This window comes from Giraffa tippelskirchi, chromosome X, assembly GCF_054371585.1.
Source record: "Giraffa tippelskirchi isolate mGirTip1 chromosome X, T2T-mGirTip1v1.2.pri, whole genome shotgun sequence".
NCBI lineage: Eukaryota > Metazoa > Chordata > Mammalia > Artiodactyla > Giraffidae > Giraffa > Giraffa tippelskirchi.
Genome location: NC_137289.1, coordinates 112,605,894 through 112,618,382, shown reverse-complemented (window position 1 = coordinate 112,618,382; position 12,489 = coordinate 112,605,894). Strand labels below are relative to the sequence as shown.

At 43.5% G+C, this 12,489-nt stretch overlaps 1 pseudogene; it reads right to left on the bottom strand.

Annotated features, from left to right (window-relative positions):
• Window positions 1-4,620: 4,620 nt before the first annotated feature.
• Window positions 4,621-9,863, bottom strand: LOC145535729 (prostaglandin E synthase 3 pseudogene; annotated as a pseudogene).
• Window positions 9,864-12,489: the final 2,626 nt, after the last annotated feature.

The following is a 12,489-nucleotide window of genomic DNA, read 5'->3' as shown; positions in this document are numbered from 1 at the left end:
ATAAAGTTATGAATCTGTTAAAAGTGCCACAGATGTTTTGGGAACAAATAGTTGCCTGTAGTCATTGTTGCTGCCTCTAGAGGACCCTTCGAGACAGACTAAAAGGTTATTCTCTTTTCCACCTTATGGTCTCCCCACCAGTGCCTCCCAGTAGCAAGCCTAACGGGATGCAAGCTGAAAGGGACCCTGCAAAATGGAGTTTACTGGTTTCTAACCACCCATGATACAGAGAAGAGCGTCAAAAGTATAGCTGAGACTCAAGTGAAAAGTGACTGTACAATAATATCATTCATTTAACAAATCCCCCATTGCTGGATATTTAGATTATTTCTTTGGAAATACAACATAAATGTGGAAAGCAAAGTCATCAATGGGATAATTTCTGAGCCCAATGGACAATGATATTTAATTTCTAAGAAAGGCATTTAAGAAGGGATGTATCCTCCTTGAGCTCAGCAATAAACAAATGATACATAAAACAGAATGGCTCAGAGTAGCTCTGCTCTGTCCCTCCAAGGGTAGATTTATGTCTTCGAGACAGGATGAACACCAGAGTTCTGTCCATGTGGAGCTATCATCACATAGTTTACCTCCAAAATTATTTCCTTCACATTGCATTCCCATATGCAAAAGCTTTAGCTGCATTTCTCTATGCCCAATAGTCACAATATAAACATAAAATCCCAATGGCAATGTTGCAAACAGCATTTCTAAGGTTTAGCCTCTGTACACAGTGTTTCATTTTACTAACTTATTTTTATCATAAATGTCATACTGCTTGTAAAAAAATCAAACAAGCATTTTCAGGGGTGAAATTCCATCCTAATAGCATTCAAAGATTTATCAGGTATATTTCATCTTGAGTTTTTCCTATGAACACTCTAATACATTTTAGTATTATAGTCACAGGTTACAATTCTCTTCTATAAATTGCCTTTGTAAGTAAAAGATTATATATTATGCATTATATTTTGATGAACTTTTTGTTTTAATACAGTTAAATATATGTAATATATAAAAAGCATATCATAGCATTCTATAGGATGGATGTGCTAAAATTCATGTTATTGTTCATTTTCCTCAGTAGAGTACAAGCTCCCTGAGGACAGGAACCTGGTTTGGTTTGATTGCTGAATCTCTAATACTTAGACAGCTCAGTTCAGTTGCTCAGTCATGTCCGACTCTTTGCGACCCCATGAACTGCAGCACGCCAGGCCTCCCTGTCCATCACCAACTCCCGGAGTCCACCCAAACCCATGTCCATTGAGTCGGTGACGCCATCCAACCATCTCGTCCTCTGTCGTCCCCTTCTCCTCCTGCCCTCAATCTTTCCCAGCATCAGGGTCTTTTCCAATAGACAAGCACCTGGCAAATAGCAGATGTTTCAAAATTGTGTAGAATGAATGACTAAATGGCAAAACACTACAGATGAAGAGCCGTATTGTTCTCCATCTTTCACTATTCCAATAATGAATTTGGCAATTAGCAATCTTATAAATATATGTTGAATGCATTGCCAAGACCAAAACAAACAAAAAAACTGAAGCACTTCAACCCCTCTCAAATTCATCCCAATATTTTCAGGAAGTCCCCAGTGGAAAGGGAGATGGCACTTGTATTTACAAGTCTGGTCTTCCTAGCTATTACTTAGACCTGCCAGTACAGTTTCACAAATGTAGTCCTGTTACAAAGTAGCATGGGCCTTTTCCTTCTTTTTAGCTTGTGTTGCTTGGGGAAGTCGTCTGAGTCTCTTACGTTTCTACCCCATGTTTTGAGACATCTGGCTGTCATTCTGTGGAAATGAGAACAGTACCCTTTGTCCCTGCAATTTTTTGTTAAGCAGGCTATACTGGCTGTAAAACTTTGTGCTCTCGATATCTCTATGAAAATTTTTTATCTAGTTTTTATTTTTTTATTTTTGGAACATCTGCTTTCCCCCAAAGCTCAGGGGTAAATTCCCAATGAGGAAATACAAAGGACATTCCATGTATAATATATATTGAGCTGTCCTCAGAACAACCCTTTGATGCTCACATTAAAGCTCCTTGGACTAAATGTACAAACCTTAGTTCTCTCCTCTCTTTGGTTGAGTGTTTTCCTGAGTGACTTTCGCAGACATACCTTTAGCAGGTCCAGCCTCTGTCCTGTAGACATTTCTGAATCCCAGGGTAAAAGTCATTTGTGGTGTTCAGGTGGGAGCTCCTGGAAACACACAGATATACTAATAAATACAGAAATTTGGATGAATGGACAAATGTTCAAAATTCACTTCAGCAAATTCTCAAAACAGTTAAGGTTTCCCCCCTCTAAGCCCTAAAAATTTTAATACTTTAACCTTTTATGTAGAGGGCTTCCTTTATAAAAATATCCTTTTCTGGGAGAATGGCATTGAGACATGTGTATTGTCATATGTGAAACAGAGCACCATTCCATGTTCGATGCATGTGACAAGGGCTCGGGGCCGGGGCAGTGGGATGATCCAGAGGGATGGGAGGGGGAGGGAGGTGGGTGGGGGGTTCGGGAAGGGGAACACATGTAAACCCATGGCTGATTCTTGTCAATGTATGGCAAAAACTATTACAATATTGTAAAGTAATTAGCCCCCAAGTAAAATAAATAAATTTATTAAAAAAAAAAAAATATCCTTTTTATGATAATTGTTATATATGATCATTTAGAAATTTGGGGAAAGGAAGTAAATACAAAACATAGGAAATAAAATCACCTCTAACCCCCAGCCCCAGAGCTACCAGTGTGAAAATTTTATGCCTATTTTCTTCCAATTTCTTTTCTATATGTTCTTACCTGTTTCAGATCATAGTACATACATATTTTTCTACTTTTATATTTTTCCTTAATATTCTAACAAAAATGTCCCTTTGCAACTAAAAAAGTTCTCCATCTACATACCTGCTAACAACCGTAAACAAGCCCCTTGTTTGGATGTACCATTTATTGAGATCATATAGTATTTTAAAAGCCGTCCTCCAAGTTTACTCACACTAGAAGTCAGTCATATTCAATTCCTCCTTTTCCTTCTTTACCCAAAGCCTCTTAGTCTTGAGGGCTGTCTATTCTATTTCTGAACAACTTCTTTTACCTGTCCCAGTGGTTTCAATCCCAGCTAGAACATATAGGGAGCTTTAAAAAAATAATGATTGCTGGGGCTCCACCAAAGACTGAGCTAATCAGAATCTCTGGGGGATGGAGACCAGGTATCCACAAGTCTGAAAGCTTCCCAGTGAATTTTTAGAGAAGGACAACACATTTAGTTTTATTTCATTCAAATCACACTTTCTTTTCCAACTTTTGCAAAGTGTATCTACAATTTTCTATTACAGATCCACTTTTTAAAAGGTTTTCTGTGATATTACAGCAAGCTTTTCTTTTTCAAACAGAGAAATATTCCCAAATTCTTCCTCAAGTAAAAATAAAAACTCCATTCTAGTAAATGGCAATACATGAAATTACAGTAAACCAGACACTTGAAAGGATAGCCAAGAAGTCTTCCAACAGTTTATTAGAAAGAATGTAGACATTTTTTAAAAATTCCCCACTGCCATGAACATATATTAAGGTTTTCAGCCCAGGTACAAGCTGAATGGAAAAAAGAAAGAAAGGAATGAAAAAAATCCAATAGTGCATTAACATTTTTTCCCACTCATTTGTCATAATGACAGTGCAAATACAAATTTGGTCTAAATGTACAGACTCTCAAACAACAATGTACAGCCTTTCTTCATCATCTGTGCTAAGAAATGTAGAGGTTTAAGGATCAAGCAATACCAAACGTATAGGCTTCAAAACCATCTAAGTTACAGCATTCACTAGTTTTAGCCAAGATACATCTGGAACACTGACAAATGATCACTTATGTACAATAATGTGAAGCAAATTTTTTGAAAAATAAAACTTTGGTGAAATAATTCTGAAAGATATACCAGAGGAACAACATGTAACTAGTTTAAAGTACCAGAGAGGGAAATGGCAACCCACTCCAGTATTCTTGCCTGGAGAATCCCAGGGACAGAGGAGCCTAGTGGGCTGCCGTCTGTGGGGTTGCACAGAGTCAGACACGACTGACGCAACTTAGCAGCAGCAGCAGCAGCAGTTTAAAGTATCAACCAATTGTTTCAGCCACTTTGAGTTCATGCTCTAAAATCTAAAATTTAGTTCCTTTCCCTAAGCTAAGTGCTTCCTATCATGTCAGTATCTAGGTTGTGAAGTAAAGGAGACTTTGGTGAAATGTTTTTATTTATCACAACTGCTTTATCAACTGCCTAGGACCTCAACAGCATCATGGAAAAAATGGTGGTGGTGGTTTACTCACTCAGTTGTGTCTGACTCTTGTGACCTCATAGACTGCTGCCAGGAGCCTCTGTCCATGGGATTCTCCAGGCAAGAATACTGGAGTGGGTTCCCACACCCTCCTCCAGGGGATCTTCCTGCTCCAGGGATCGAACCCAGGTCTCCTGCATTGTAGGCAGAGGCTTCACCAACTCAGTCACCAGGGAAGCCCCAAAATTGCCCAATACAATGTTGCATATGAACCCTTAATGAAGCCTTTAAAAAAGCAAGCAGGTTGAAAAATGGGTTATAGGAGGCAAATATAGCATCTGCCTTTAGAGCTATCAACTCAGGAATTCTCTCAATTACAGAATCTTGCAGAGAAGTTATTTTTCTTTCTCAAAATCCAGTGATGACAACATTCCTTACTCCAGATCTGGCATTTTTTTCTTCATCACTGTCTTGTGAATCATCACCTGCTCCATCTACTTCTGGTAAATCTACATTCTCATCACACCCATGTTGTTCATCATCTCAGAGAAATGATCAAAATTACACATGTCTGCAACCGAATCATCTTCACAGTCTTTCCAAGTATTGAAGTTCAGTTCAGTCGCTCAGTCGTGTCTGACTCTTTGTAACCCCATGAATCGCAGCACGCCAGGCCTCCCTGTCCATCACCAACTCCCAGAGTTTACCCAAACCCATGTCCATCGAGTCGGTGATGCCATCCAACCATCTCATCTCTGTCATCCCCTTCTCCTCCTGCCCCCAATCCTTCCCAGCATCAGGGTCTTTTCAAATGAGTCAGCTCTTCGCATGAGGTGGCCAAAGTATTGGAGTTTCAGCTTCAACATCAGTCCTTCCAATGAATACTCAAGACTGATCTCCTTTAGGATGGACTGGTTGGATCTCCTCGCAGTCCAAGTGACTCTCAAGAGTCTTCTCCAACACCAGAGTTCAAAAGCATCAATACTTCGGCACTCAGCTTTCTTCACTGTCCAACTCTCACACCCATACATGACTACTGGAAAAACCATAGCCTTGACTAGACGGACCTTTGTTGGCAGAGTAACGTCTCTGCTTTTAAACATGCTATCTAGGTTGGTCATAACCTTCCCCCCAAGGAGTAAGCATCTTTTAATTTCATGGCTGCAGTCACCATCAGCAGTGATTTTGGAGCACCCCCCCAAAAAAAAAAAATTCTGACACTGTTTCCACTGTTTCCCTGTCTACTTCCCATAAAGTGATGGGACCAGATGCCATGGTCTTAGTTTTCTGAACATTGAGCTTTAAGCCAACTTTTTCACTCTCCTCTTTCACTTTCATCAAGAGGCTCTTTAGTTCTTCTTCACTTTCTGCCATAAGGATGGTGTCATCCGCATATCTGAGGTTATTGATATTTCTCCCGGCAATCTTGATTCCAGCTTGTGTTTCTTCCAGCCTAGCATTTCTCATGATGCACTCTGCATATAAGTTAAATAAGCAGGGTGAAAATATACAGCCTTGACATACTCCTTTTCCGATTTGGAACCAGTCTGTTGTTCCATGTCCAGTTCTAACTGTTGCTTCCTGACCTTCACACAGGTTTCTCAAGAGACAGGTCAGGTGGTCTGGTATTCCCATCTCTTTCAGAATTTTCCACAGTTCATTGTGATCCACACAGTCAAAGGCTTTGGCATAGTCAATAAAGCAGAAATAGATGTTTTTCTGGAACTCTCTTGCTTTTTCGATGATCCAATGGATGTTTGCAATTTGATCTCTGGTTCCTCTGCCTTTTCTAAAACCAGCTTGAACATCTGGAAGTTCACAGTGCAAGTATTGCTGAAGCCTGGCTTGGAGAATTTTGAGCATTACTTTCCTAGCGTGTGAAATGAGTGCGATTGTGCGGTAGTTTGAGCATTCTTTGGCATTGCCTTTCTTTGCAATTGTAATGAAAACTGACATTTTCCAGTCCTGTGGCCACTGCTGAGTTTTCCAGATTTGCTGGCATATCGAGTGCAACACTTTCACAGCATCATCTTTGAGGATTTGAAATAGCTCAACTGGAACTCCATCACCTCCTGTGTGTGAAGTTCACATTAAGCCAATTAAGCTTTGGCCTCTCTTTTGTTAACCTTGGTCATGACTGGCCAGATTCTCCTTTTCATAAACAATATTAAATTAATCTGTCCATTCTTTTATGCTTGGAATCATTTGAATCAATACAGTGAAGAAGATCAATTTCATGTAAATGTTTAAAATGATCAATTCCTCCAAGACAACTGAATGTAAGTTTGGCATTCTCAAAATTTACATTAACATCTTGACTGTCTTCAACACAAAATTCAGTGAAGACATAGTCCCTTTGATCGTAGCACTTTGCAGAAGCAGGCTGTATCGTGAACGGGGCAGGGGGACTGGCTAATGGGTGGGCGGGCCTCTCCAGTGGCCTGGAAGTGGAGGTTTTCTCCTCAGTGAATTTTAATACAGCCAGAGTTGAGATGCACTGCCCCAGCCCCAGGCCACTTCCCAAGCCCCAGCCCTGATCAACTCCCAATCAGGTTATTGCAGTTACCTCCTCTTTTCTTGTTTCTGTTTTGTACATAATTTTCTTTATTTATCTAGGCTGTGCTAGGTCTTCATTGCTGTGCAGGCTTTTCTCTAGTTGTAGTGCATGGGCCTCTCGCTGCAGTGGCTTCTCTTGTTGAGGTTCACAGGCCCTAGGGTGTGTGGTCTCAGTATTTGCAGCACACGGGGTCGATAGTTGAGGTTTCTGGGCTCTATGGCATGGGCTCTTCTTACTTCAACGTCTATTTCACACACCACATCCTGCTTCTATCAGTCAGCAATTGTCGATTGAGTGGTTACTACGTACCACTCAGTACGTTTTATGAATTGCTACTGTATCTAGGTATTGGGGATATGGCAGTGAATAAGACAGACAAAATTACCTGCTTGGTGGAGCTTAGTGGGAGAGGCAGACAACAAAAGAAGTGCACAAATAAGAAAATGTTAGGTAAGTGTGATGCAGAGAATTGGAACATATAGCGACTAGATGGCTATTTTTGACTGGGTGGCTATTTCCATCTGAAATGGCCTTTCCAAGGAGGTGACATCTATACTGAGATCTAAACGACAGGAAGGGAGGGACCAGCTATTCAGAGTTTAAGGGGCAAAGCATTCTAAAGAGAGGACCAGCCACTGTGAAGGCTTTCAGGTGAAATGAAGTCTGATTGAAGGGCCAGAAGAAGGCAGAGCAGCTGAAGCACAGGGGTAAAGGGGGAGCCGTGGGAGATGAAGTTGGAGTCAGCTCACACATGCTTTCTAAGTCAGGGTAAAGAGTTGGAATTTGATTCTTTGGGCAATGACGGGAAGCCACTGGAGGGCTTTAAGTGAGAGAGTGACATGATGTGCTTTGTGTTTGAACAAGATCACTCTGGTTGCTGTGGGAACAACACATTGGGGGTGACAGTAGGAGCAGGGACCAGGCAGGTGCTTTGGTGCTTCTGGTTTTCCTTGAAGTACTTGCTCCATTTAAGACAAATACAAATCAAAAGCTCCCCTTGTTTTTAAGCAAAATATTAAAATTCTTATTATCATCTAACAGGACCTGGATGGGCTGGCCTCTCTCCAGCCTCCTGTACACCATCTTTGCCCCTGCTATTGAGCCTTGCTGACCTTCTCTCAGTTCTTCAAATGGAGCAGACCACAGGACCTTTGGACTTGCTGTGGTTATATGTTATTTGCATGTGTGACAAAATATACATAGCATAAAATTTACCATGTTAACCATTGAAAAGTATACAACTCAGTGGCATTAAGGATATTCACAATGTTGTCATCATCACTCTCTAGCTCCAGAACTTTTTCATCATCTCAGGAGGAAACACTGGACTATTAAGCAGTCACTTCCCATTCCCTCCTGCCCCAGCCCCTGGGAGACCATTAATCTGCTTTCTGTCTCTATGGATTTGCCGGTTCTGGACAGTTCACAAAAATGAGTACAATATGTGGTATTTGTGTGGCTTCCTTCACTCAGTATAGTTTCCAAGATTCATTCATATGGTAGCATGTGTCAGTACTTCATTCCTTTTTATGACTGAATAATATTCCATTGTATGGATTTATCACATCTTGTTTATCCATTCCTTAGTTGATGGACATTTGTTTAGGTTGTCTCCATCCTTCAATTAATGTGACTAGTGCTGCTGTGAACACTCAAGTACAGGTTTTTGTTAGAATCCCTGCTTTCAATTCTTGGGGGTATATACCTAGCAGTGATCTGCTACATGATATGGTAGCTGTGGTCATATTTTGAGGAACGAGATCAGTGAATCTTCGACATGGATTAGTTTCCTGTGGCTGTGGTAACAAAGTACAATTAAAATAATTGCAGAAAATTTATTGTCTCCCAGTTCTGAAGGCCAGAAGTCTGAAATCAAACTGTCAGGAGGGCCAGGCTTCCTCTGAGACCAAGTAGAATCCTTGTTTGCCACTTCCTAGCTTCTAGTGGGGAGAAGGCAATGGCACCCCACTCCAGTACTCTTGCCTGGAAAATCCCACGGACGGAGGATTTTCCATTCATGGGGTCGCGAAGAGTCGGACACGACTGAGCGACTTCACTTTCACTTTTCACTTTCATGCATTGGAGAAGGAAATGGCAACCCACTCTAGTGTTCTTGCCTGGAGAATCCCAGGGATGGGGGAGCCTGGTGGGCTTCCGTCTATGGGGTCGCACAGAGTCGGCCACGACTGAAGCGACTTAGGAGGAGCAGCAGCAGCAGTCTGGGTTTTACCAATAAAAATCCAGAGTTAAAGGAAACCCTTCAGTCCTAGGAAAACTGGAATGTTTGTCACCCTATTATATCACAGACCACATTTTGAGTAGCAAGGCTCTAGTTATGAACTATGGTGATTTACCCATTAACTACATTACTGAATACTCAGTATTTATCTTTACATTTAAATAAATTATTTTTTGCTAGAATAGCCCAAGATTTCAAGAATCTTGACCCCAAAAAGCTTCAGACAAACCGTGAAATGGTGACTTAGTTGAGTTCTTGGGCGCCATATGTGAATATCGTATATTAACTCATAAAATTATCTATGATGCTCAGCGTTGTCCCAGTTGGGTTGAAAACTGAGGGTTTTGACCCCTTTACAGAGTAATTATGCACGGGAAAGATCTTTTTGGATAAGGATACTCACTGGGTTTGAAGTCTTCAGTATCCTTTTCTTGTGCTGCCCAGGGACTGTGAAAGTGGAGGTGAAAGCGCCTTTCTGAGGGTGGGTTTGAGCATGTTGTGGTATGAGCTCTTGATTCCCATTAGGACCACCTGAAAAACTTTGAAAACTGCCACGCCCTCACTCCAAATCAAATGATTCAGGCCACCTGGGATTGGGCACAGACAGTCAAGGCTTTGTTGTTAGTGTTTAAGTTCTCCAGGTGATGCAAATAAGCAACCAGAGTAGAAAATCACTCTGCAAGCTCTTCCTTTATTAGAGAAACATTGCCAATCTGTCCTTAATCTTTTTTTCTACCTGCACCCATATTCCTCTCCACTCCCCTCAATGCCCACTTACCTCTCTGTCATGGTTGGTCATTACCTTAAGCAAGTTCTCCTCTTCCTCATATTTGTGTCCTGTTTATACAATGACCTCACTGACCTGGGACCATGTAGAACCCACTGGTGGTAATAATTACTCCTGCAACTGACCTTGGCAGGCTTTCTTCGAGCTTTATTGACTTTGTTTTTCATTCTTTCACAAAAGGCATCCTTAGCATCATCCACAATTAAGTTAGCCTTTGATGGTGTCACTGTTTTGACTGCAGTCTCTTAGGAATCCAGCGAAATCTCCCACAGAATCTGTACTGTGTGTTCCTCTGCAAACCAGCCACAGGAAATCCGGGTGGAGTGTACATTGCTTTTTTATTGGGATATAATTCATGTGCTATAAAATTCACCGTTTTACAGTGTCCAATTCAGTGGTTTTTAGTATATTCACAAAATTATGCAGTCATCACCACAATCTAATTTCAGAGCATTTTTGTCACTCCCCAAAGAAACCCCCTACTCATCAACAGTCACTCCTCATTCCTGTTGCTCCCCTGCAACTACTAATCTATTTCTGTCTCTATGGATCTGTCTATTCTGGACATTGCCTATAAATGGAACATTCAGTATGTGGTCTTTTGTGTCTGGCTTCTTTCAGTTAGCATATTTTCAAGGCTCAAACATATTACAGCAAATATCAGTTCTTCATTGTATTTTGTGTGTGTGTGACCAAATAATTTTCCATTGTATGGATGTGCTACATTATGTTCATCTATTCACAAGTGATGGACATTGGGGTGCTGTGAACATTCATGGGCAGGCGTTTGTGTGGACATGTTTTCATTTCTCTTGGCAGCTGAACCACCAGGTCATATGGTAACTCTGTGTTTAACGTTTTGAGGAACTTCTGAATTGTTTTCCAACCTTATTTTTTGACCTTAAAACAGTTCTTTCCTGAGTGTGAGCTGGTCTGTACTTGTTAGGGTGGGGAAAATGAGTCTCAGGGCCTTGAAACGTTTTTTTTTTTTTCCTGTTATACATTTTATGTGAAGAATGAATGGTACTTTCATATAGAACCTTGTCATTCGGTTTCATCATTTCAAAATGTCAAGAAAGCATGGAGCGCCTGTGGTGGCAAGGATTGGGGGTGTCTGTCTGAGCTCCCGTGTTCCTAACCATCCCTCCAGCTGTATCTCCGGCCACCTGTCACAGTCTGTTACTGGCACAGACAAGGCCAGCTTGTTCCAAGGACACGACTACCGGGCCACTTCCATCTCAGATGGCCTGGTGGGTCGTCCAAATGTAGAAATCTGCTTTCCGGGGATGGCAATAAACCAGGTGCAGACAGTCCTGCAAATGGAAAGCCCTCCTGCGTACAAAGCAGAAACTCTCCTACTCACTCCCGGGGGCCCTGCCCCACCCCTGGGCTGGCTGGCTGAACCTGTGCGGACTCGCGCGGGCAAACGGCCTCCTCCGCATGCGCAGTTTCCGCCTGCTTAAGTGGGCGCTCTGCCGGGTGCGCGCTCAAGCACGCGCGCAGTCTCGCGTGCACGCGCGCACGGGGCCTCTAGCCGCACGCGCCCCTGCCCCGCCCCGCCCCCGCCCCCCTCCCGCGCGCCCGCCCGCCTCCAGCCGCCGCCGCCGCCGCCGCCGGAGCTCTGTAATATGGCATCGAGGAGAATGGAGACTAAACCTGTGATAAACCTGTCTCAAAACCCTCCTCATCATCTACTCCTTCGTCTTCTGGGTGAGTGGCCAAGCCGGACCAGCGGCTGCGCTGCCGTCCATCAGTCAGTGTAGTGATGCTCCGGGAAGGGAAGGGGGAGGAAAAAAATCAAAGCAAACATCAAATCTCGGTCCCCTTCTTACAGAGATAAGCGCAGAGCTGGGGCTGCAGGATGGCAGGGTGCAGCCTTGGGGCTGCTCGGACCCTGCACCCCGCCCTGTGTAGGTTGCAAGGGGCTGCGTGGTGGCGATGACTGCAGGTTGTCGACCTTTCCAAAATATTTTCATGCATTGACTTATTCTTTTGAGCTCGCGGGTTAGGGTCAGCCTCTGGGGAAAGTTGCGGTTTTATTCAGCTGTTTTCCTCTCTGGATCCCCCTCCCCACCCTCCCTTACCAGCCCGTTCGCGGCGCCTCTTGGAGCTAACCTGTGGCCGGCTGGGAGCAGGCGCGAGAGCGCAGGGTTTGATCCCAGATTCCCGGTTATTCCCGACCCCGCGGGGCTGCGAGAGGCAGGCGACGGGAGCCGTGAGCTGCTTGGCTGGGCAAGGGAGATCAAAGGCCCCCCTAAGCGCACTGATAGGGGGTGGGCGCCGCCGCCGCGCCGAAACGCACGAAGGGAAGAGGGTCTTATATAAACCAGGGGCATCTTTGCGCTTTCTCGGAGACCCAGGTCTTAGGACCTTTTGCCCACTCGCCTGCACCCTTACACTCATCTTTCTGTCGTTGTGTGAACCCATTCCGCAGAGCCCCGGGGGAGGACCCCCACCACTTGGTGAGGGCAGTAGCGCCCCAACTCTACTCCCCATCTTAACTGGTGCTGCTATCGGTCCTTGACCTCAATGCAGAAGGGTGACGTCAACCCCTCAGCAGAAGCCTCTGCGCGCTGGAGGAGGAGTGGGGGGCGGGGAGCGGACTCCAGGCTTGTGCCTTACCTCATC